The sequence below is a fragment of the Dromiciops gliroides genome, chromosome 2, assembly GCF_019393635.1.
Source record: "Dromiciops gliroides isolate mDroGli1 chromosome 2, mDroGli1.pri, whole genome shotgun sequence".
Classification (NCBI taxonomy): domain Eukaryota; kingdom Metazoa; phylum Chordata; class Mammalia; order Microbiotheria; family Microbiotheriidae; genus Dromiciops; species Dromiciops gliroides.
Genome location: NC_057862.1, coordinates 68,542,250 through 68,567,407, shown reverse-complemented (window position 1 = coordinate 68,567,407; position 25,158 = coordinate 68,542,250). Strand labels below are relative to the sequence as shown.

At 42.0% G+C, this 25,158-nt stretch overlaps 1 protein-coding gene across 1 annotated transcript in view; it reads right to left on the bottom strand.

Moving 5' to 3' along the window:
• Window positions 1–13,423, bottom strand: part of CELF6 (CUGBP Elav-like family member 6) — a 133,679-nt gene extending 120,256 nt beyond the window's left edge. The window contains exon 1 of the mRNA XM_043981772.1: window positions 13,374–13,423. The gene's annotated coding sequence lies outside the window, so the exon portion shown is untranslated. The remainder of the gene's footprint in view (window positions 1–13,373) is intronic.
• Window positions 13,424–25,158: the final 11,735 nt, after the last annotated feature.

Sequence of the window (25,158 nt, the reverse complement as noted above, 5' to 3'; positions counted from 1 at the left end):
TATCAGATTGCTTGCTGTCTTGGGGAGGGGGAAGGGAAAGTAGGGAGAAAAAAATTGGAACTAAAAATCTTGCAAAAATGAATGTTGAAAACTATCTTTACATGTAATTGGAAAAAAATTGGTAGATCAGGGAAATGCTGAAGATTTAGTTTACTTAGATTTTGGAAAAGTAATTTGCAAAGGTGTTCACATCATTCTTGTGTAAAACATGGACAGAGCTCAATGGTAGCACCATTAGGGAGATTCAGAGCTAGTACAAAGGCTGTGCCTAAAAAACAGTCAACAATTTGTTGACTACTCAGATTAGGCTCCTCATTGCAGTATTCTGAGATCTGTGCTTGGCCTTTTGATTTTTAATATTTTTTTATCAATGGCTTGATAAAGGTAGTGGTGACATGCTTATTAAATGTTGAATTTACATAAATCTGGGAAGGATAAATAACAAGTTAGATAACATAGTCATTCCAGAAAAATATAATGCCTAGCATTTGTGTAGCTCTTTAAGATTTGGGATTTACAAATATTATCTCATTTGATCCTTGAAATTACCCTGGGAGATAGGTGATAATATTATCCCTATTTTACAGATGAGGAAACTGAGGCAGACAGAGGTTAAATGATTTGCCTATCATCACACTACTAATAAGTGTCTGAGGCTGAATTTGAATTCAGGTCTTCCTTACTCCTGGTCTACCAATCTACTGTGTCATCTAGTTACTAGCAAAATAAAATAAGATTAACTTTAACAGGAATAAATATAAGGTATTACATGTGGGTTTAAAAGAATTTCACAAATTCTAGATAAGTGAGGTGAGGATAGTAGCAATTTGTCTAAAAAGATCTGGAGTTCTTAGTGAAAAAATAAAAGTTTAATATGAGTCAACTGTGTGGCATAGCAATTAATAAAACTAATTTGATCTTAGGCTGCTTTGAGAGAGGCATTATAACAGACTAAGATCATAGAAATGATGAACTTTGTCCTTGTTAGACTTTGCCTGGAGTATTGTGTTTCATTTTAGATGTCATTGTTTAGGGAGGACATTGATAAACTAGAAAGTATCCTGACGAGAGCAACCAGGATGGTGAAAGACTTTGAGATCATGCCATATGAGAATGAAAGGAAGCAATTGGGGATATTTAGACTGAAGAAGAAAAGACTGGGGAGGGAGGGAACATGATAGTTGTTTTCCAGTATTTGATAGGCTATAATGTAGAAGAGAGATGACTTGCTCTACTTGGGTAAAGAAGACAAAACTAAGAGAAGTGGCTGGAAGTTGGCAAGAAGCAATTTAATCTTCATTGGAGATATTCAAAGAAAGCTTTCATGATCATTTGTTTGATATATAGTAGAGAAAATTCTCGTTTAGGCATGAGTTTGACTAGATGGCCTATGAGCTTCTTCCCTATTCCGAGATTTTGTAATTTTCCAATAGGGTTACAACCCACTCTTCTCTTTTCCAGTTCTTGACCCAGCTATTGTCCCTCTGTAGTCCTAGATAAAATATACATGCTTTGTTGTCATTCAGTTGTTCAGGTATGTCTGACTCTGCCACCCCATGGACCATAGCACACCAGGCAAATTTTAATACTGTCCATGGGTTTTTCTTGGCAAAGAAACTGGAGTGGTTTGCCATTTCCTTTCTCCAGTGGATCACCTTTTGTCAGAATTCTCCAGTATGACCTGTCCATCTTGGGTAACCCTGCTCACAGTTTCACTGAGTTATGCAAACCCCTCTGAGATGATAAGGCAGTGATTGAGAATGGGTCAGTGATCTTGGCTCTCCAATTTAACCACATCTCATAATCTGGACAATTTGCATCATTATCCTCTTGTTTTTATCCCATTGTGGATCGTTAGGTTGGCATCTATTTTTTTTTTGGCAGGACAATGAGGGTTAAGTGACTTGCCCAGGGTCACACAGCTAGTAAGTGTCAAGTGTCTGAGGCTGGATTTGAACTCAGGTCCTCCTGAATCCAGGGCCGGTGCTTTATCCACTGCACCACTTAGCTGCCCCCAGGTTGGTATTTTTTGAGTCATCATAGATCTCATTGAAATTTTAAGGTTTGATGCAATTAGCATGTTATCTGCCAACAGGAGCATCTGGAGAACCTCACTATCTATGTGGAATCATTCTACCATTTAGACTCCATGTTTTCTCTATGACTCGAGCCAACACCTTTAGCAAACATCTATGTTTTATGCTTTATTGGATATTGATAATCAGAGGAGATTATTGTACAAGGTGGCCTTAGGATTGCATCTATTAAGAAATACTTTATGATATTAATATGTGAGCAGAATGTACTTTTTAAGAAGAGAGCTGTTATGTCTACAATTTGCTTTACCAAGTTAATTTCTTTTTGGTTGTTAAAAAAATACAGCTATATCTTGTGTTTTCTATATTTCTCAAGCAATTGTGTAACTGTAAAGATGTGTTCTGCTATGGAAAATCATATGTGAAAGCCTCTAATATTTTCATCAAGAATATCTTCCATATGCATATATGTAATTCTCATAAAGACTTTTTAGAGATGAGAAAGCCAGCAAATGTGTTCATAGTTGCTGATGTCTTTTCAGTTGCCTTTTTTGGGTAATAGTACCATCTGTGATATTTTTCATTTTGGGGGGAATACTTATCAAAATTCCACATGACACAAAATGGAAAGAGATAGCTAACACATTGGATGACAAAATCAGTATCCAAATATATCTTGGCAGTCTAGAACAATGGGCTAAAAAACGAGTACAATGAACTCTAATAGGGATAAATGTGAAGTCTTATACTTGTATTAACAAAATAAACTGCATAAGTACAGAAAGGGAGAATCTAGAAAATAGTTCAGGTGAAAAATATCTAGGGGGTTCAATGAACTCTAAACCCTATATAAACCAATAGGGTGGGGGGGCAGCTAGGTGGTGCAATGGATAAAGCACCGGCCCTGGATGCAGGAGGACCTGAGTTCAAATCTGACCTCAGACACTTGACACTTACTAGCTGTGTGACCCTGGGCAAGTCAGTTAACCCCCATTGCCCCCCATAAAAAACAACCACACACACAAAACAAACAATAGGGTGACATGACAGCCCCCAGAGAGAATGTAACCTTAGTCTGCATTCAGAAAACCTTAGTGAACAAAATGAGGGAGAGGATGGTCCCATTGTTCTCCTTTCTGGTTAGATAACATCTAGAGCTCTTCTATGCTCTAGGTCTGGGTGTCACATTTTTGGGAGGACATCATTGTAAGTCAGAGTGCATCCAAAGAGGAGTAAGCAGAATGTTGAAGGGATTAGAGGGACTGATTCTAGGAAATGATGATGTTTACCCAAGGGAAGAGGAGATATAATTGCTGTATTTAAGTATCTGAAGACCTTTCATGTGAAAAAAAGTTTGATCTGTTTTGCTTGGCTCTACAAGGTGCAATGGATGGAAGCATCAAAGGCAGATATCAGATATCAGGGGGAAAAAAGAAAACCTTTTGTCAGGGAAGCAACAGCTACCTCATGCAGACAACAAAACTATCTTCAAGACTCACTTGATCCAAAAAAAACACACAAAAAACAAAAGACTCACTTGATCCACTGCTTAGAGGCAGCTTGGTGGCACAGTGGATAGATACAATTGTAAAATGGTGATAGTAATAACATCTACTTCCTGGGATTATCATGAGGGTCACATGAGATATTGGTAAAGAGCTTAGCATAATGACTGCACATAAGGATGCCTTACTTCCTTCCAGAGGATGAAGGTTAAGACCACTGATATAGCTTCCTGATAGAAAAGTCCAGACACAAAGAATTAGAGGCTTGTCAGGCTTGTTACTACCTTTAAACCCAAATGGCACAACTGGAGGTGTGGGGAGCTGTGGCTACCCGAATTGGTGCTTAATATCCTTGGTAAAGGAAACTTCCTTTTCTCTTTTTTCCTTTTTTCTTTCTTTTTTTTTTTTTTGTGTGTGTGAGGCAATTGGGGTTGAGTGACTTGCCCAGGGTCACATAGATAGTAAGTGTCAAGTGTCTGAGGCTGCATTTGAACTCAGGTCCTCCTGACTCCACGGCCGGTGCTGTATCTACTGCGCCACCTAGCTGCCCCAAAACCTCCTTTTCTCAAATGCTACACCATCTAAGAATGTCTCATGGTGTTCCAATCCTGTGCCTGAATCACTGGCCTAAGTTAGGTGTGGCCCAGAGCAACTTCCTAACAGTTATAGTGGCACTGAAATGTAATGGGTAGTAGTAGTGGTCTTTGAATGGTGGCTGGACAGCTATTTTCTGGGAATGTTGAAAATAGGGTAGACTTATTCAGAAACAGTTCTTGAAAAGTGATCCCTTAGTGTATTTAAAATTATCTTGCCTCCTGTGCAGAGCCTACTATATGTATTTGTCTCTACATATATTTAGTTGTATTTTGGATCCGATATGGAGCTGGTCAGAAAGGCTTGGGTTCAAATCCTGCCTCTGACACATTCTAGCTGTGTGACCCTGGGAAATTCACTTAATCTCTTAGTGCTCTGGGCAACTCTATAAGACTGTAAGTTGCAGAGAAGGTATTGACCAGCATTAATAGAGGAAGTTTTTTCACCTGAATGCTCCCTATACTAATAAAAGCACAGATTTGGTCCCTATCCCTATCTTATCTTCTCATGTTTGTTAATATCTCTTTCTAAAAGGTGGGACCTTAAATTGGACAAAATACTCCAGATGGGGTCTGACTAAGTCAAATACAGGAGAAATACCACTTCCCTTGCTCAAAACAATGTTTTTAATAATGTAGGCTAAGTTCACAAAACCCCACACTTTTTTTGTTTTTGTTTTTGTTTTGGTGAGGCAACTGGGGCTAAGTGACTTGCCCAGGGTCACACAGCTAGTAAGTGTCAAGTGTCTGAGGCTGGATTTGAACTCAGGGCCTCCTGAATCCAGGGCCAGTGCTCTATCCACTGCGCCACCTAGCTGCCCACACCCACACTTTTTTGACTCATAGCATACTGTTGGCTTGTATTGAATTAACAGACTAGTGGAAAGTCTAAGACTTTTTTGTTTTCACGTGAAGTGCCTTCTAGCTACATCTCCCTTCCTCTCTATCCTCCCCCCTCCCCCGACTCCTGTCCAATTCTGTACTCATGTGGTAGATTAAAAAAAAAACACCCCAAATGCAGGTCTTTCCATTTTTTCCTTATTAAATTTCACCTTCTTAGGTTTTTAGCCTACTGTTTCAGTCTGTTACATTCTTTATTAATTCTCTCTACCAGTTTTGTGGTATTTAACATTTTAATAAATATTATATACTTTTATTCAAGACATTGACAAAGATATTTAAAATACCCATGTCAAGGACAGATTCTTAGGGTGCTCCACTAGAGACATCTATCCAAGTTGATGATGTTCAACCAGTTCTATGTCCATCTAATTTGATTTTCACATAGTCCATATCTCTCCATCTTCTCCACTAAGGTATCATTGAGGGAGTTTGTCAAAATGTTTTGCTAAAATCCAGATATATTTTGTCCTTGGCATTCTTCTGATCTACATAATCCCATAAAAAAGAATGCATATCACCCAGCATACCTTATTTTTAAATAGTTTTACAAAAGGACATGTTTGGTCTGTATATCACCTTCATTTTTTAATATATACGTTCCTTTACCCTGCCCAGGGAGCCATCCCTTGTAACAAAGAATAAAGAATAAAATAGTTCAGAAGAACCAATCAACAGAACAGCCTGACAGTATATGCAATATTCTATACCCAGTCTTCTGCCTTTTCAAAGAAGGGAGGCAGGTACATTTTCTCACTTTCTGTCTAGGTTCAGGCTTCTTGGTCATTATAATTGCATGGAATTCAGGTGTTTTTTTTTTTTTTGCTTTTTTTCCCCTTCATTTACATTTTTGTAATTATTATGAATATTGTTTTTCTAATTCTGCTTATTTTACTCTCCATCAATTCATGTAAGTCTCCCCATGATTCTTTGAATTCTTAAGTTTCTTATAGCACATATTCCATTCTGTTTATGTATTATTACTTATTTAACCATTCTCCAATCAATGGCATCTACTTTGTTTCTAGTTCTTTGCTACCACAAAAAGTATTGCTGCAAATATTCTGGTATGTATGGGACATTTACTTCTGTCTTTTAGCTCTTTTGGGGGTGTATGGCCTTTCTTGTTTTTAATAATTCTAGGTTGGCTGTTAGGGATCACCTCCTTTCTTTCTAAGTTATTACAAACCATTCCTTTAATAATTCATTCTAGACTTTTACCAGAACATCAAGCTCACTGGCCTCTAGTTTTGAAGGAAAAAGCCTTCTCTCCCTTTTAGAAAGTCTCCAGGAGCTTGTTTTATTCTCAGCAATGACACCTACAATTTGTTTCCTTACCCAGGAATATTGTTTTTCTGGGCCAAATGACTTGTACTCACAGAGGGAAGCTAGGGGGTTTCAGCATAATTTTATTTATCTTGAGTTTTGATTGCCTAGAAAGCATTTCCATTATATATTTTTTTGAGTATGATGATTATACTCTTTGATAGAGAAAAGAAGCAAAATTGGAGTCAAGTATTTCTGTCTTCTTTTCATCATCCATTATCATATTCCCATCCCTAACAGGCAGGACAGAATTCCTTCCTTGATCATCCTTTCTTGACCCCAACAAAATAAAAAAAAACAAAACAAAACAAAATGAAATCCAACACTTTTATTGTTGACATTTATGGTAAATTAGCTCACATTGGACATTGGCTTTCTTTTCATATTCTTTACAGAAATATTTTTCCAGGAATCTCTTGGCTATTGTCCCAAATGCGATTGGTTCCTTTTATCTCTCCAAGCTGGTTCTCTATCCTGGTTTCTCTGTTTCTGATAATGTTACCATCATTCCACTAAAAACTGGAAGTTCTGCTTTCATTATGTTTTTCACACTCATCCTGGGCCATTGGCCACTATTCTAGTTCAGGCCCTCATTCCTTACCTCTTGCCTGGACTTTCACAGTAGTCTTCTAATTGGACTGGACTCCTTGACTCTCATATTTTTTCCTTCTAATTCATCCTTCTCAGATTAATCTTCCTTAAATATCACTTTGATCAAACAATTAATAGAGTTAACTCCCAGTGGAAAAAAAGGGTGGTGCTAAATGTAAAATGATGAATAATCCCAAGATAATTTACATTTGGCTTTGGATTACTTTGTTTTATTGTGTTCTTGATTATGTTGTGTTATATATACATTTGCTTCACTTTAAGAGAAGGATGTTCAGAGGAAGGAGACCAGGGTGTCCAATGGGCTGTGACCCATGTTCTATGTGGAACAGTTGAAAGAACTGGAGATGCTAGGCTTGGAGAAGAAAAAATTAAGGAGGGATATGATAGATGCCTTCAGTTATTTGAAAGGCTGTCATGCATTGGAGGGATTAAGACTTGCTCTGCTTGTGGACAAAGCAGCAGCCTTGGATTCAGGAGGACCTGAGTTCAAATCCAGCCTCAGACACTTGACACTTACTAGCTGTGTGACCCTGGGCAAGTCATTTAACCCTCATTGCCCTGCCAGAAAAGAAAAGAAAAGAAAAGAAAAGAAAGAAAAAGACTTGCTTTGCTTGCCTCAGAGGGCAGAACCTGGAACAAAGGGTGGAAATTGTCAAGAGGCAACTTGAAGCTATATGTCTGGGAAAAATTCCTGACAATCAGAACTGGCCAAAAGTGTAATGAATGGGCTGCTTTGAGGGCTAGTGAGTCCCCTACCCCAACACATGTGCTTGGAGGTCTTCAAGAAGAGGCAGGATGAGCACTTAGGAGGAGGGGAGACTCATAGAGTCAGAAATTACAAGATAAGATGCTGCTTTCTTCCCTTGAGACTTAATGGCATGAAACTGCTAGAAAATAATTTTAAGGATATAAAAGCAAGTGAGAGATATTGTGGTTCAGGCTGTGTCCCTAAATGCTATAGCAATTCATGGAAGATTTTCATGGGATAAGATTAATAGGGAAAGCTTCACAGAACAGATGAGTCTTAAGCAAGGGGACAGAAAAGGAAGTGGGGAAGGCAATGAAGTTAGTGTTGATGTGGGGTTTGGTGATTTGTGTGTCCCCTGTCCAAACCTGAAAAACAGAAAACTAGAGTTTCTTTGGGCTGTCTATGTCCCCTCACCTCAGGGTGAAAAAGGTATCAGTCTGAACTCAATTACTTCTGGGGAAATTAGAGCCATTATTTTTTCATTTCGCTCCAATTAAGCTTTATAAAACTTTAACTTATTAAATATTTCATCCTACGTTATGGAAATACACTGCTGCTGACCCTGGTAATACTTAGTGATACTTCCCAGTTGGCAGGGGTCTTGTGGCAGAACACCTCTCACATCAAATTCTAAGGATCCATTTCTCCCTCCTTGTGCCGCTCTGCCCTACTCCCAAGCAGGGGCCATAAACACTACCCAAAACGCCTCTGGGGTCACATGGGCTCTGCTAATCTGAGGGTGAGCAACATAGATTGCTGAAGCCACCTGTCTTTATGTCCCCGACCTCTTCCTTTTCCATATAGTACACTTTTAGTTTCTCAGATACTCTATCCCTTTCCAGCTGTCTTATAACTTCAAAACCTCCTATTCTCCATCTTAGGCTTGGAACACACTGCCCAACATCTTGCTCCAGGAGTTGTCTTATGGCTGTGTTTGGAGTTTTTTTTGGAGTGATTATGTCAGGAGCTCTGAGCGCTTAATGCCTTTCCTAGGAAACTTGTTTTGTTTTGTTTTTTGTTTGTTTTTGTGGGGCAATGAGGGTGAAGTGACTTGCCCAAGGTCACACAGCTAGTAAGTGTCAAGTGTCTGAGGGTGGATTTGAACTGAGGTCCTCCTGAATCCAGGGCTGGTGCTTTATCCACTGCGCCACCTAGCTGCCCCACTAGGAAACTTTAAAAAATGAATCAATGATACCACCTTCTAGTCTCCTGAATATCAATCCATTAGAAATCTCTATCTTTGCCTTTTAACAACCTTTGAGCCATCTGTGTGGACTATTTCCTTCAATGATCCAGATCACATATATGTGGCCAAGGCCACATATTAGAGAATTCATCATTTAGTGGCTAACCTGCCCAACATCTTAATCACCAAATTACTGCCTTTAAAGACCAGACCTCACTCCCATGAAGTGTATCTGGAATGATTAGACATCATTTTGCATCTCCTGGTTTGGAATCTTAAATCCTACAAGGATTCCCTCCATTTATTATCTTAATTGTGCTCTTAACATTTCCTTTCCAGGAACAATGGGGTATGCACAAGAGCAGCTAGGTGGCATGGTGGATGGAGTGCTGGGCCTGGAGTCAGAAAGACTCCTCCCGAGTTCAAATCTGGGCTCAGACACTTACTAGCTGTGTGATCCTGGACAAGTTACTCCACCCTGTTTGCTTCAATTTCCTCATCTATAAAATGAACTGGAGACATGGTAAACCACTCCAGTATCTTTGCTGAAAAAACCTCATATGGGGTCACAAAGAGTTGGACATGACTGAACAACAACAACATACTAAAGTGGGGGGGAGGGGGACCCTGCAATGTGAATCCTTTTGTAAAGGTGTGGGTAGAAGAGTAGACAGTGGAGTTCTGAGCTCCTGGGGATGGATCTGGTTGACTGGGGAGGTAACAATGGTTTCCATCTTTTCCCATCTTACACTCGTAAAATTTCACTTAACCCAAAGTCATATATGTGTGTGTGTGTGTGTGTGTGTGTGTGTATACATACATACATATCTATATATCTATATCTATATATATACCCCTTCTTGGGACTTTGAATCTGAGGAGATCTAAGCTGAACTTCACTTGTGCTCTTTACTGTGTGATCATAGACAAATCACTTACCTTCTCTGACCCTCAGTTTCATCATCTGTAAACAATTAATTTTTGCACAGGACCTGTGATTTCATTTCTTTAGAGAGATCCTTCTATTTATGTAGGTTAGTACCCATTTCACAGATTAGTCTTAGAGAGTTGCCTGAGGCACTTAGAGGTTAAGTGACTTCCTCAGGACCACCCTACTAGTGTCAGAGGCAGGATTTGAATTCAGGTCTTCATGAATTCAAGGGAGGCCCTCTATGCACTAGATCAGACTGCCTAATTGTGACATAGGGATAATAATATCAGTAGAGAGGTAATCTGATGACATACAGTCAGGGAGACCTGGCTTCAAGTCCACCTCTGGTGTAGACTAAGTGACCATGGGCAAATCACAAAACCTCCAGCTAAGTTCTCAAAGATTATACATTTGCAAGCAGACCAGTCTGCTTTGGCAGAGGGGATTTCCTCACCAAGAGTTCCCTACATTAATGAAGTTTACAAGTCTTTGGAAACAAAAGGATATCTGTAGCACCTCCCTTCCTCCCTGGATTTTTATAAGATTCAAATGAAAAAAAATGAGTGTATTTCTATGCTAACTCTTCTTATTGTTACTGTTTAAAAGTTACTATTTTATAGGTTCCAAGTGAAATCATCTGATACCAGATTTTCCCAGCAATTATAATGACTAACTCTCCTCAGCTAGGAGACATGATAGAGCAGCATGAGCATGAATTCTGGCCTAGAATCATTGCCTTTGCAACTGAAAACACGTTCGCTTGCATATAATGGGCACTCTTCAGTCTATAGGGGATTTTGTTGACTCGGTCCTTTATGTATGTCGGTTTCCAGCTCTGGGCTCTGGGCTCTGGACAGATGGCTGATCCAGCACTTGGTTTTAAGCCAAGATTTCCTTCTTAGTCAATAAGGTTCCCCATGTAAATTGGGCAGATGGGAACAGATGCTGCCTGTTGCTCCTGAGATCACAGTATCTCCCTATCTCCAGGGTGGGACAGTTGGGCACTTGGCAGTTCATGGAAGTCAGAGGGTCTGGACTTGGGATCCCCTTCCTCTACTCCAGGATATTGTCCCTTGATGGGCTATGGTGCCTTTGGTCAAGGTGAATGCGGAATGAAGGATTGCTTCGGCAGAATTTTAGTGGGACACTAATTTTAGTGGGGCACTTGGATCCAATGAGCTCACTTGGATCCAATCACTCAGCTTACAGGGAATTGTATTTAGAATTATTTAGTGTGGTAGGGGAGAAAACCGAATGCCTTGATCATAGCAGGGACCTATGGGAGGCCAAGAAGAGAAGGAGGAGAAGGGGTAGCAGCTACGAAGGGATGGAAAAGAAGGGGCAGCTACAGGAGCTGCAGTCTGGGAGCCCATCTACAAGACTGACATTGATAAACAGGTCCTTGACTAATTCTTTTCCCTTTAGGGTCCTCTTGTTTATAAGGACTTGGTCTATGGAGATCAGTGACAGATTCAAGTTGGCAACACTCTCTGATTTCTGCCTGTTTGGTCAATTTTCTATTTGTACAATGGGGATACTAATATTTATATTACCCGTCTCAAAAAGTTTTGAGGATCAAATGAGGAAATCTATATGAAATGCTTTGTAAACCTTAAAGCGATATGTAAATGTTAGCTTTTATTATTATTAATCAACAGAAACCCTCTTCTATGTCCAGCTGAGATAAGCAAGTTTCATGTATTTTTGTTTTCCACTTTGTTGGGTTCTCCCTGCTTTGCTCTCTGTGGCTATAGCCATGTGTGCAACTGTGTCCGTGTTTATTCATGTGTAGCTGTGTCAAGATCTACAGCTGTGTTCCTGTGCCGTTGCTCTGCCCTGTTGTGTCCCATGTTTGGGGGCTACCTCCAGGCCTGGGAGGCCAGGGGGGATGCTGGGGAAATGTTTCCCCTCCAAAGGGAGTGCTTTCCTGGAAAAACAACAACTACAACAACCACAACCAGTTTCTCTGGGTCTGTCTGACCTTGAAGTGTTTCCAAGACAGCGAAGGGCTAGTGATTTTATATAGAAAATATAAATTAATTTACACAAAGGAAGCACCAGCTAATTCATTGCAACCTCAAAGGCAACTTGTACTGAACTTAAACCTTGCTGTTCTACACCAAGTTTTTCCTGTGCCACTCCTTCCAGACTTTGGTGATTACATCTTTAATCTCATTTTTGACATATAAGGGTCTGGAGAAAATCACAGAACTTTAGACAGACATTATCATTTTCTTTGACTCTGTATTTTCTAATTTCCTTGGACAATACCCCCACCCCCACCTCCCATAGAGACACATCCAGAGACAATATATGAGCCAGGTTATGCAACAGAAGCAGGCGTAGTGCTTGGCCTGCCTCCTTCCTTTTTCTATAGCTTTAGGGTCCCTGGGCTGGACCAGGCAGCCAGCCAAGAGTTCTGGCCTCCTGCCTGGCCATAGGACATAGATTCACTCACCCAACCATCCCACATGGGGTGAACTTAGAAGGGAGACAGCTAGACAGGGATCTTCCTTGACAGTCACAAGAGCCAGGAATAGGAGGAAGTGATTGATAAATGTAGACAGGAACATCTCTTTTCCATGGGATGCTTCTATTTACTTAGAAACAACCAACAAGCATTAAGCACCTACTATATGCCAGTCACTTGGTACATAAATACAATCCAATACCTGCTACCAAGAAGAGTCTAAACATAAGGAGGTAAGGCCTCCACTTTCCACTCTTATATCTAGGTTCCTAGGAACTGAGAAGGGTCTTAATCCTCTCCTGTGCAATCACACACACACACACACACACACACACACACACACACAAATACCCATAGAGAGCCACATACACATACAGGTCTTATTCATCATCATGGGGAAAGGACCGAGGCTACATCAGCTTCTCAAGGTCCGCCATTCACCCAGGACGGATATCTTAAGTCCCTCCATGCCCCTCCTCGCCCCTGCCCCAACCTATTCCCTTCAGCAGCCCGATGCCACCTGCTGCAGTTCCCAATCTGAGGGAAAGACCCTTAGGACCCCGGAGATCCTCGATCCGTCACTCAGCATCATCCCTTTTCACTGGTGAGGCCCAAATCTAAGACCCCATCCCGGGAACCTTCTGCCTCTATTCCCCAAAGGGCGCTTTTAGCCGAAGGACTAATTCCCCCCCATTCCCCCCCACACCCCGATCCCGGGAGAGCAGGGGGAGGGGTTGGACCCCAGAAAGGAGTGTCAGGGTTGGGGGTTGGAGACTGAGCCGTGGAGAAAGAGGGAATGTGTGTGTGTGTGTGTGTGTGTGTGTGTGAGAGAGAGCAGTTTGACGCAGGAGACATTTCGCTTTGTGGACTCGGGGGCTCAAACAGCAAAGCAAAAGACCCCTCCCCTCTTAGAACACTGGGGTACCAGCCAATGAAGGCGCTGGGGCGGGGCCACAACCACACCCACCTGTAGCCAGTCCCCCAGTCTTCCTTCCCCGGGTCCATCCTCTCCCCATTCCCTGTGTACCTGGTGGTCGCGCCCCTTCCCCCACCAGCCCAGGCTTACCTACCAGGGAGATCCTCCTAGGAGCTGGCTTGGGGCTGAGCCGGAGTGGAGGACGGGGCACTACTACCTGGAAAGCTGCTGCTGCTGCAGGGGCGAAGGCAGAGGGGAGCAAAGGGGAGAGAACTACGTCGTGACCGTGGGCAGGGCTAAGTGGAGGCGGGGGTGGGGGTGGGGGTGGGGGACACTACACCCTAGTGGACACCCTCAGTGTCCACCTAGAATTATCCCTCACGCAATACCTCTTTTGAGCAAATCTCTCATCTCCCAGCGTCCCTTCAATTCCCAATATCTCTAGAGCACCCCTTCTTTTCTCATGAGTATCCCGTGTCCTCCGAGTATCCTCTCCACCCCTATTTCCTTAATTCCCAACCTTTCACCTTTCGGAGCATACCCTCACCCTCCAGAGTTATCTCCCTCATCCTCAGAGTATCCTCACCTCTTATCTCCCAGAGCACTCCCCTCCCCCTTCAGCAACAGAGTACCTTCACCCCCTTTTCCATACTCGTTCTTAATCCCTCCCTACATCCCCCTTTTTCCCCTCATTTTTGAGGCCTTCTTCCCGACATGCTCCTTTCTCTGACAGCTTCAGACGCTGGCAAATGAAGTGGTGAGGGGGGAGGGGACCAGTTTTGAAACTCTCCACTGTTCAGTTCCCACTTCTGCAATGAGAGAGACAAAGACAGAGACAGGTGGGAAGACAGAAACAGAGATAGAGACACAAAAGAGACAGAGAGATAGAGAGACATACAGAGAGATAGAGGTAAAGACACACATAGGGAGACAGACACAGAAAGATACAGAGAGAAAGAGACAGAGAATTTGTGTGTAGAATAGATGGGGGGGGGGGAGGTATCCTGTGTCTTTAGGTTGTTTGCCAAGAGATCCTAGAACACTCCCAGAGATGAGCCAGCAGCCCTTAACCTGTCATGAACACCATCAAATTTCAAAAGTCTCTGTTTTTGTTTTGTTTTGTTTTAAACCTTGTCACATAATTGGACTTTGGACTCAAATCCCCATCTTAGCACATGTGGCCACTGCCTTTTTAAAAGAGGCAAATCAAAGAGCTCAATTCCATTTAATATTTTATTAAATAGAATAAAGAGGGGGGAACCAAAGATATAAGATTAAAATCTCTGTCCTCGAGTTTACAATCTGCTGGTGGGAGGAGAGGAAGAATTTGTATACATAGATGGGTATTAGCTATGCTTATCTGTAGATGGTGAGTCAGAGTGGTGGGAACAAAAGAGAAACCCAAGAAAAAATGCCAGAAGCAGATTGGGGAAGGGAAAAGATACTTTCACTGGGGAGAATCTGGGAGTGGTCAAGATCTGCAAGGTCTTGGAAAGCTGGACCTAGCCATTTCTAGAATAGAAGAGCCAACTCCCTCTGTTCTCCTTTTTCAATTCAACTCCCCTGGGATATCTTCTGGGACTGAATGAGCATACTGATAGGATAGGGCTCCCAGGGCTCCAGACTTTATATCACAGATGAATTCTACTCTTGAAGTTAGGAAAGATCTGATGGATTTCCTCTTCTGTTCATAGCCAAATCTTAATCTCACTGAGCCTCATTATCCTTATCTGTAAAATGGGGATAAGCACATAGGTAGCTACCTTTCTTATAGGGTTGTCTTGAAAATAATATAAAATGGGCTTTCTATTTTGTAAAACTTAAATTCCTACATATATATATAAACACTTTTTTTTGTTTAGTCTCTTGGGCTTTTTCAGGCTTCAGAAATAGCATGGTCATAAAGACATCCCCTTTCTAACCTGACAGTCAGAATGAATAAATAGAAAAATCTGCTTCCTTGGGGCTAAACTCGCATGCTTTTTAAAGATACAAAAGAAAAATGGTGCTAAGAAACAAAGGTTTAGGGGGGAAACCCCCAAAAACACTATACAAGAAGTTAGTGAAAGCTCAGCCCTGAATCAACTCCCCCCCCCACCCCCCCGCCCATTTTCCAAATGAGGTAGTGGTGGCTCAAGCACCTACAATGACTTGTCTAGAGTCAAACCTGATTCCAAACCCAGCACAATTACCACTAGGCCATATAGTCATATTAGTATAGCTATATCCTGATCATCTTATTTTCAAGTGAGATAATAATTGCAAAAAGCACCTTGGACAGCACCTTGAACAGCACCTTGAGCACAGTAGACATGTTATTCCCTTCACTTCCTTCCCTTTCTGAACTCAAAGCTATTTGATGACTAGGTTTCAGTAGGTCAGGTGCTGACTGTATAGTTGTTATATCTTTGATCCCTCCTGAAAGTCTTTGTGGTGGGTGAAAAGTCTTTCTTTTGCTCTGACTTGTTTGTTCCTATATTGTGTTTGTTTTCTTTAGCTTTTCTGTAGGGAATCAGTTTTCATTCCCAGCCAGAAGCAGATTCTCCTCTTTTCCTGTTTCAAACTCTTGCCCCTTTTTGACTGTCCCCTAAGTTCCTGTTTCCTGTCTGAGAGACACTTCCAACTCAGCTCATTTTCTCAGGATCACAAAAATTCAAAACAGGAAAGGATCTCAAAAGCTACACGTGAAGAGGAATGTCTGTTACAACATGTTAACAGCCTAGGTCAGGTCACCTCTACTTGAAATTCCTTTAAAGAGAAAGGACATCCACTAACTCCAGAAGTTCATTCCACTTTGAGGCAGCTTTCATTGTAATCATCTCTACAATTTTAACTTATTCCTAGTTTTGTCTTCTAGGGCCAAGTAGAACAATCCTGGTCCTTTCAAATACTTAAACACAGCTCCCCCCTGAGTCTCCTTTGGGTTAAACATTCTCAATTCTTTCCATTGCTCCTTGTATGACATGGTTTCCAATTCCCTTACCTATTGGTCATGGTCTTCTGGACCCTTCTATATGGTTAATATGCTTCCTAATATATCATTGCTCTGCCTTTCCACCCCTACCAACTAACATAGCAGTGGTTTCATTCCTCTAATTTTGGACACTTGACATGTCAAATCAGTCTAGGATAGCAATGGCTATCTTATATGTTATACTGTTATATGGAGCTTGTTGTAGTTCATTAAAAACCAATAAAATTATTATCTAAACATACCTTTTACCTCCTGTATTTATGGAATTGATTATTTGGGCCCAAGCACAGAACTTGACATTTATCCTAATTAAATTTCTTTTTAAATTAAAGTTTTTATTATTTTTTATTAACAGATTATATTTTCTCTCCCCCCCTCTCCATTGGAAAAAGAAAAAAGAAAAGCAAATCTTTTGCAACAACAAAAAAATTCTTTTATTGGCCATATAAAATTACACACATGAACGTACACACATGTGTTTATGTACACATGATCATGTACACAAGCATATATTTATGTGTATGTGTTTGTGTATACACATATACGTACACACATGTGTATGAGTATATTTCTGCAACCCAAATGTATTATCTCACTGTCAGGAAGTAGATAGTAATACTTCAGCATCAGTTCTCTAGAATCATTGATGGTTATTACATTGATTATAGTTCAAGCTGTCAAAATTGTCTTTATAGTATTATTACTGTGTAAATTGTTCTCCTGGTTTTGCTCATTTCATTCTCCATAAGGTTGTAAAAGTCTTATTCTGTATCAGTTTATACAAGACTTTTCATGCTTTGATGTCATGTGTTTCCCTCCTTCCTTCTTTCTTTCTTTTTTTTTTTTTTGCAGGGCAGTTGGGGTTAAGTGACTTGCCCAGGGTCACACAGCTAGTAAGTGTCAAGTGTCTGAGTTCAGATTTGAACTCAGGTCCTCCTGAATCCAGGGCCAGTGCTTTATCCACTGAGCCACCTAATTGCCCCTCTTTCTTTCTTTCTTTGGGCAGATCAATGAGGGTTAAGTGACTTGTCCAGGGTCACACAGCTAGTAAGTGTCAAGTGTCTGAGGCAGGATTTGAACTCAAGTTCTCCTGAATCCAGTACTGCACCACCTAGCTGTCCCTATTTCCTTATTTCTTACAACATTTCATGACATTCATCTACCATAATTTGTTGTCATTCCCCAACTGATGGACATCCTTTTAGTTTTGCCATCACAAAATGAACTTCTATAAACATCTTTGTGCACATAGGACCTTTTTTCTTTCTTTGAACTTTTTTTTTTTTTTGGATATAGGCTTAGCAATAGTTTAGCTCTCTCTTGATTACAATTCCTCTTATTTAATTTCCCCCCTCATTCTTGCTGGACTTTCTATCCAAATCATTGATAAAAATGTTCACAGCACAGGGCTGGGGACAAATCTGTTGCACTCCACTGAAGCCTCCCCAAGTCAACCTTGGTCCATTAACAACTTCCTTTGGTGCAGTCATTCAAGCAGTTTAAAATCTACTCAATAGTACTATCACATAGGCCACAGCATTCCATCTATCCACAAAGATAGCATGAGACTTTTTTTTTCAGAACAGAGATTATAAGAGCATGGAATTTAGAGCTCATTTGGACCTTACAGATCATCTATACATTCATTAATAGATAAGGAAACCGAGACTCAGAGTGTTTAAGTTACTTGCCCAAACTTACAAAGCAGTAAGTAGAAGGGGCAAGATTCAAACTCAAGCCTTGTGTCTTCATATTTAGCAGTGTATGATTGATATCATCTGGGTCCAATAAGTGACCAAGTCTGAAGGTTGGAGTTCTAACCCTAATTCCATTTCTGCCATTACTCCTGACTCTCTTAAAAGTCTCATCAATCATATATTTTTAGGGGAGGAATGCACCTTTTCCTAAAGTCATCTCCTTACATGTAAAAAGACAGGCCCCTGGACTAGTGTGTAGGTGGTCAGCCTTTTTTGAGGGGTAGGAATTATCCTGTTGTCATTAGTTTTGTCCTCCACTGAGAATGTACCATCCAATCCAAACCTCTCATTTGACAGTCAGCAACCTTCTGGGGAGAGAAGAGGTGCCATCCAGGTCCAAACTTCTCATTTGACAATTGAGGAAACTGAGGCACAGACAGATGAATCTAACCTAAAAACTCCCAGAGCTAGTAAATAACTGAGGTAGAAACTGTCTTTTTGTTACAACAGTGGTTCTCAAATTTGCCCCTTCCCAGTACAGTGTTTGCCGTAAACAACTGGGGTACAAGAGTTGGGAGACTTGGACATGGGAACATAATTGAAAGCATAAATTCCATACCATTCAGGGCATGCCTAGTGGGAAACACTGGCACACTCTGTGAGAACCACTGCCTTCATCATGCAGTGCCAGGATGAATGATTAGGCACATTACAGAGGTAGTGTTTCTTGAAAACAAAGGAAGATTGCTCAAGTTGCTTCCTTACCTCCCTGAACCTCCCCCCTTCCTCCACACCAACTACTCTCCTCCCCATCCAGGCACCGTGTTCATTACTTATTTCCTCCTCCATAACATTACTCATCATGTCTGTCACCCTCCCCGATCCAATGCATTTTCCATCATCTCTGTCTTTCCAAATTCTATTCATTCTTCAAGGGCCAGCTCGTCTACCTCCCCCATACTGTCATGCTAGAGCATTCCTTCCTACAGGGATCTCTTCCTTCTAGCAGCTCCTATTTGCACAAATTGTCATTTAGTGACTTGCTTGTCACTTAGTGAATAATTCAATAGTTAAAAGGAGCTAGTAAAAGTGTTGTCTCCACCAACACAGATTGTGATTTCTTTATGTGTTTAGGAGATGGTTTGGGGAAATATTCATCACCTGGTGGCCAGCCTTCTCCTATGAACCCATCTGTCCTCAGATGATAGGCATACACAGTCCATTGATAGCCCTGTACTCAAAGCCCTTCCAGCTTGGTAGGACCTGCAAAAGCTTGAACTTAGTATGACCTTCAAGAGTGAGGGTCATCTCTATTCCATGAAGAGACATCATATGAGGACTTTTAGTAGAGGTATTTACTACATATTGTGATAAAATAATGGGATTTGGCAGACACCCAGGAGTCCCACCTGAAGACTGATTTAGAATTGATTGAATTGGGTGAGGCTGAGAAATTGACTGAGAACCTACTTAAGAATGATTAAATCAAGACCACACCTGGCTGGCCTTGAGTAGGGTGTGGTTCTCAGAGGCTATCCTACTGACATCAGCAGGAGATGACCCTCAACCAATCAGCTTGAAGGACCTCCCTTTTTGGGGAGGGAGACAGGAAGTAGGAAGAGGAGGCTGGCTCGCTGGATCTCTCTCTTTTCGTCAGGAACTGGCTTGGTGGCAGCAGACAGAGAAAGGGATGGTCCCCCTTTTCGTCTAGGACTTTGGTGAGGGACTTCATGTGGACTGCTAGGAAAAGCAAGGGTTTCTCTCTGGCTATACCAAATAGATCTAGAATAGGGTTTTCCATTCTCTCTCTTCACTAACTTCTAATATGCTTTAAATAATTCCTTAAAAGCCTAAACTCTTGCTGAATTTATCAGTAAGTCTTAGCCAGTTTCCCCCCACAAAAAACTGGGGTGGGGTGCAGATTAGGACCCACATTTAGATTTTAAACATCACAATATTCTATGTAGGCATAGGGGATAGGAACTAGATCTGGAATTTCAGTGATATAGGGAACTACTATTTGAAGGAACTACCTTTATCAATGCAGATGGGCACTTACTTTCTTTGCAATTTATAGCCTTGGAGGGTTTGCCAAGAGCAACAAGAGCTTAAGCAACTTTTCCCAAGTCACATACTCAGAGCTCACAGGCTAGGGCTTCTTGACTTGGAGGCTGGTTCTCTATCCTCTCCACTTTACTGTTCTTTCTGGTAACACTCTCCTGTTCATGTCTTCCCAACTAGGCTGTGAGCACCTGGAAGGTGAAGACAGGGCAACAAAAGCATCTTGGCTGATTGAGGAGGGGAACCCTCAGTGGAAGAGTCTTGATGTAAGACCAGGGATGTTCTTTTTGCTCCCAGTATCAGTATCCAAGCTCTGGCTTGGAAACAGAGGGTTAAGGTGCTCTGGGGCCTCCCTGTTCCTTCTTTGAGGTCCCCAGATGCCTACAGCTAGGGTTCTGCTGTATGTCCCTAGAGAGAACCCCTACAGGGAGATATAATGTGGGTGTCATGCTGCCTCAGGGAGGGAGGGCAGCCTTTGTCCTGAAGGGCTCTTTAGGAGCCATAACTCAGTTCCCTACTGTGAGAAATATCACTCCAATAACTTCTGTAACTCGGCATTGATGATGTATCAAAGGCTCATTTATTGTCATTCTCTGAGAACGGGACACCCCTTAATGGAGTGAACAACAACATGGAGGCTCACAGGCCTTTTTATCTCCTAAAACAACTGATCCCTCCCCTTCTTCACCAATTACTCAAGGATTACAATCCATGGGCCAAAAACTAGCTAATCAGAAGGCAGTATTCCTTAGCCAATGGGGGAGGAGATACAGGTACAACTCTTCAAACTCCTCCCCGACATGGACACAGCTCAGAAGCAGATCTAATTGTGACCAGCCTAGGGTTTCCTTGAATCATGTGATTTTTGTTTGCTTGGGGGGGGGGGGGCGGGAGGGGGGGAGAGGAGAGGCAGACCTTTTCCAGATTGAGAGGAGCCCAATCCCCATTTCCTCACACCTACCTTGTTCTTTTTTGTTTGTTTGGGCTGGGGCAATGAGAGTTAAGTGACTTGCCCCCAGAATCACACAAAAAAAAGAACAAGGTACTGTTTTTTTGTTTTTGTTTTTGCAGGGCAATGAGGGTTAAGTGACTTGCCCAGGGTCACACAGCTAGTTAAGTGTCAAGTGTCTGAGGCTGGATTTGAATTCAGGTCCTCCTGAATCCAAGGCCAGTGCTTTATCCACTGCGCCACCTAGTTGCCCCCTACCTTGTTCTTTTAACAGCAGTTTTCTTTAATGTAGCAAGTAGCCTCTCTGGGCCATGTACCAGCGATCCAGGGTATTTGTAAAAATGTCTGTGGTATGGGGTGTGGGTGGGCACCTCTGGGAGGGAATTGGAGATGCACATTTTCCCACGAGGAGGATTACTGTGTTCTGGGGTTTGGAAGGCAAAGGAATGAATACATTCATGCATACACTTATTCACGCATGCTCGGTGCTAAGTGTTTAACACCTCTGCACAGCCAAAGAGCCTGATGGAATCTGGTCCATGGCACAGCTCAGTCCTGCTTCCAGCCAAGCATGAAAGAGCCCCTAGAGGCGTTTACACCATCTGTGAGGCCTCCGGGTTTTTTGGTGGGGGTAAATTGGAGGGAGGTTGTTAGCCATAGCCAGAAAAGTACTTCCTCTACTACCTGGGACTCATCTGGGGGAGAGATAGAGAGAAACACAGGGACCAAGACAAAAAAGAAAAGTGAACAGAGCCCCAGAGTTGGATAGGTAGGGGGATGGGGGAAAAGGAGGAGACAGAGACAGACAGACACAGGGAAAAGAGAAAGGCCATAAGAGAAAAGGCCAAGCTTCTTAACCTGCCCATCCTAAAGTGGGGAAAAGGCATGAGGCATAAAGCAAAGACTAGATGACCGCTTGTTGAGGATACTGAAAAGGGCACCCTTGGGCATGGGTTGGACTGGGTTACCTCTGATATCCCTTTTATCTCAAAGATTCTGTAAAGTGACTCTAGGGGACAGTAAGTGTCCTCTTGGTTCCCTGATCTCTCCTCCTCCGCCTCCACCTACCTCAAGGGCAAGCTTTTATTAAACACCATTTATTAAATGCCTACTTTATGCTAGGTGATGGGTTTCAAGTAAAATAAAGTGGTGAAGTAGATAAACTGCTGGGTCAGGAGTCAGGAAGACCTGAGTTCAAATTCAGCTTCAGATACTTATTAGCTATGTGACTCTGGCTAAGTCACTTAACTCTGTCTGCCTTAGATTCCTCAACTGCAAATGAGTAAAAAAGTAGCATCCCCCTCATAGGGTTGTTTTGAGGATAAAATGAGATAATATTTGTAAAGTGCTTAGCATAAGGCCCTGGCACATTTGCCCAATATTTACAAATCCTCATTCTCTTTCACTTGCCTACACTCATACAGCTTACATTCTAATGGGATAGAGAAAAAATATATATATATATAAATATATAGTGAATAAATAGAAACAAATACAAAATAATTAGGGAGGAAGACACCAGCAGTTGGGGGAATCAGGAAAAGATTAACTGTTGAGTGTTGCTTGAACAGCATTTTAAAGGAAGAGGGGAATTTAATGAAGTGAAGGCAAGGACAAAGTGATTTCCAGGCATGGAGGATTACCAGTGCAAGGGCAAGGAGACTGAAGATGAATGTTCTGTATGAAGGACAGAGGTCAGTTTATCTAGACCTCAGTGTGGAAAGGGGAATAATGGACAATAAGATCAGAACACTTTGGGACCTGATTGTAAAGGGCTTTAAAAGCTAAACAGAGAAAGAAGTTCATATATTCCCTTAGAGATAATAGGGAATTACTAGAATTAAGCTGGGGAGGAACATAGTTGTATCTATGCTTAAGGAAGATCACTTTGGCATTGGGGTGTTTAGGATGCATTGGAGAGGTAAAAACCAGAGGCTGGGACACCAAGCAAGGATCTGTTGCCATAATCCAGGTGTGAGGTGATAAGGTCCTGAGCTCAAGTCTAAACTATGAATAGAGAGAAATTGGACCAGACACACATCAGGCGGGTGGGCATGGCAAGATCTGGTACCCATTAGGTATTTGCATTGGAGAGAGAGGAGCTGAAGATGATGGTAAGATGACAAAACTAGGAGACTGTAAGAGTGGTGGTACCTTTGACTGAAATAAGGAAGTTTGGGTGAAGATGATTGGGTTTGAAGGAAAGAAGAATTCTGTTTTGGACATGGGGAATTCAACGTCTCTCTGGGACATCCAGGTTGAAATGTCCAATAGGTATTTGGTGATTCGGGACTGAAGTTCAGAGAAGATACTGGCAAAGAAGGTTTGGAACAACTTCTGTGGAGGAGTGAGATAGGAAATCCATTAGGGACAAACAGGATTAAATGGGATAAACTCTACTGTTTGGCTTTAAAGCCCCTCCCAACACAATCCCAACCTCTGTTTCTGGGATTGTTCTATATTTTCCTCCTCCCATGCTCTGCAATCCAGGTGAACTGACTTTCTAACTGTTCTTCATAGATGGCACACTACCTCTCATTTCATTCCATCTCTTTCCTGTTTCCTATGACACAGAACAAACCTGGCCATCCTCAGGCCTGGAAGCCCTTTCTCCTCACCTCTGCCTTATAAAGTCCCTCTGTAGCTCAAGCAGCAAGTACTACCTTTTGTTTGTTTCTTTTTTTTTTTTTTTTGGGCGGGGCAATGGGGGTAAGTGACTTGCCCAGGGTCACACAGCTAGTAAGTGTCAAGTGTCTGAGGCCAGATTTGAACTCAGGTACTCCTGAATCCAGGGCCAGCGCTTTAACCACTGCGCCATCTAGCTGCCCCCAAGTACTACCTTTTCAATGAAGCCTTTCTTGATCTGCCCACTATTAATGACCTCTCTCCCCAACTACCCTGCAGTTGTTTTGTATATATTCTTGCCTTGCCTACTTCTGGTCTCCCATGTCTAGTGTAAATACGTATGTGGCCCTTGGAGTCACTTTGTTATGTGTGAGCCCTGAGGGGAGGTAGAAGCTTTGAAGGAAATCCTAAATCTAATTGTAAAAGCTCAGTTCCCCCAAAAGCTTCCCAGAGGAACCCTGAATACCATTGAAAGGCCCAATGGTCTTACTCCTTCCTATCTCAATGAAAATGGAGTGCTTTTCCTCATTTTTATATACACTTTCTATACATGTTAAGATGAACACTGCTGGGATTCTGTCTTCAGCATTTGATCCTGCTCTCCGTCGAGGAGAACACTAGCAGTCTTCAAACAAGTCCATTGGAGGATGTCCTCCAGAGGATTCTAGGTCAAAGATGTGTTGGTTAGACGACCTCAGGGGTTCCAACCAAATTGGAGATTACATGATTCTGATTCTGAATAAGAATACCATTACTCTTTATGATACAGAACAAACCTGGCTGGCTCATTTTAGGACTTCAATCCAACTCAATAACCCAGGACAATCTTTCTGTTATACTCCGGTCTTCCACTCCTCCCTGCTTCTGCCAGACAATAAACTCTAATGGCCCACTGCTTATGATTCAAGGATTAGGCTATTAGTTTGCTGGAAACCACCTTCTAGAAGAGTGGAGGGACCGGGACCGGGGGTGGGAGTGGGGAATAAAGGAAAGTCAAGTTTTATTAAGCATCTCCTATGGGCCTGATACTGTGCTTTACAAATATTATCTCATTTTGATGAGTGGGAGAAAGCTCTTTGGAGATAATGGGTTAGTGATGCTGGGGGAAGAAAAAGAGCTAGTGGATTGTTTATGGAATACAGGACAACAAAGGTGGCACAGAAGCTTTTTCTGGACCTGGAGCCCAAAGATTGTATTGGTCAGAGAGCTACGTCCTCATCCCCTCTTCCCCTTCTGTGGACCCACAGAGCCTCCTGTTTCTGAATCAGGCTCAAGGCCCAACAAGTAAACCATCAGTTAATTCTTAGCAGCTCTGATTCTTTGTTACTTGCTTGTTTTAGGCCTCATGGAGCTTAGAGGTTCTACTGTAGCTAAATTTAGGGTGCTGCTTGGGGATAGGGAAAAGGAGGTGTCATTGGGTTAACGGGGCCCCTTTCAGGCCATTTCTTCAATCACCTCCTTGAAGGACAAGACCCTACATCGCAGGACGGCTTTTCAAGTACTAGCCCTTGGCTTGGAGGATATCAAAGGATCATAATTTTAGAGACAGAAGAGACCCCAGACGCCATCAAGTCCAACTCTAGCTAAATTCTAGCTCAAGGCATTTGGCACACTAACCTTTTGTTCCCT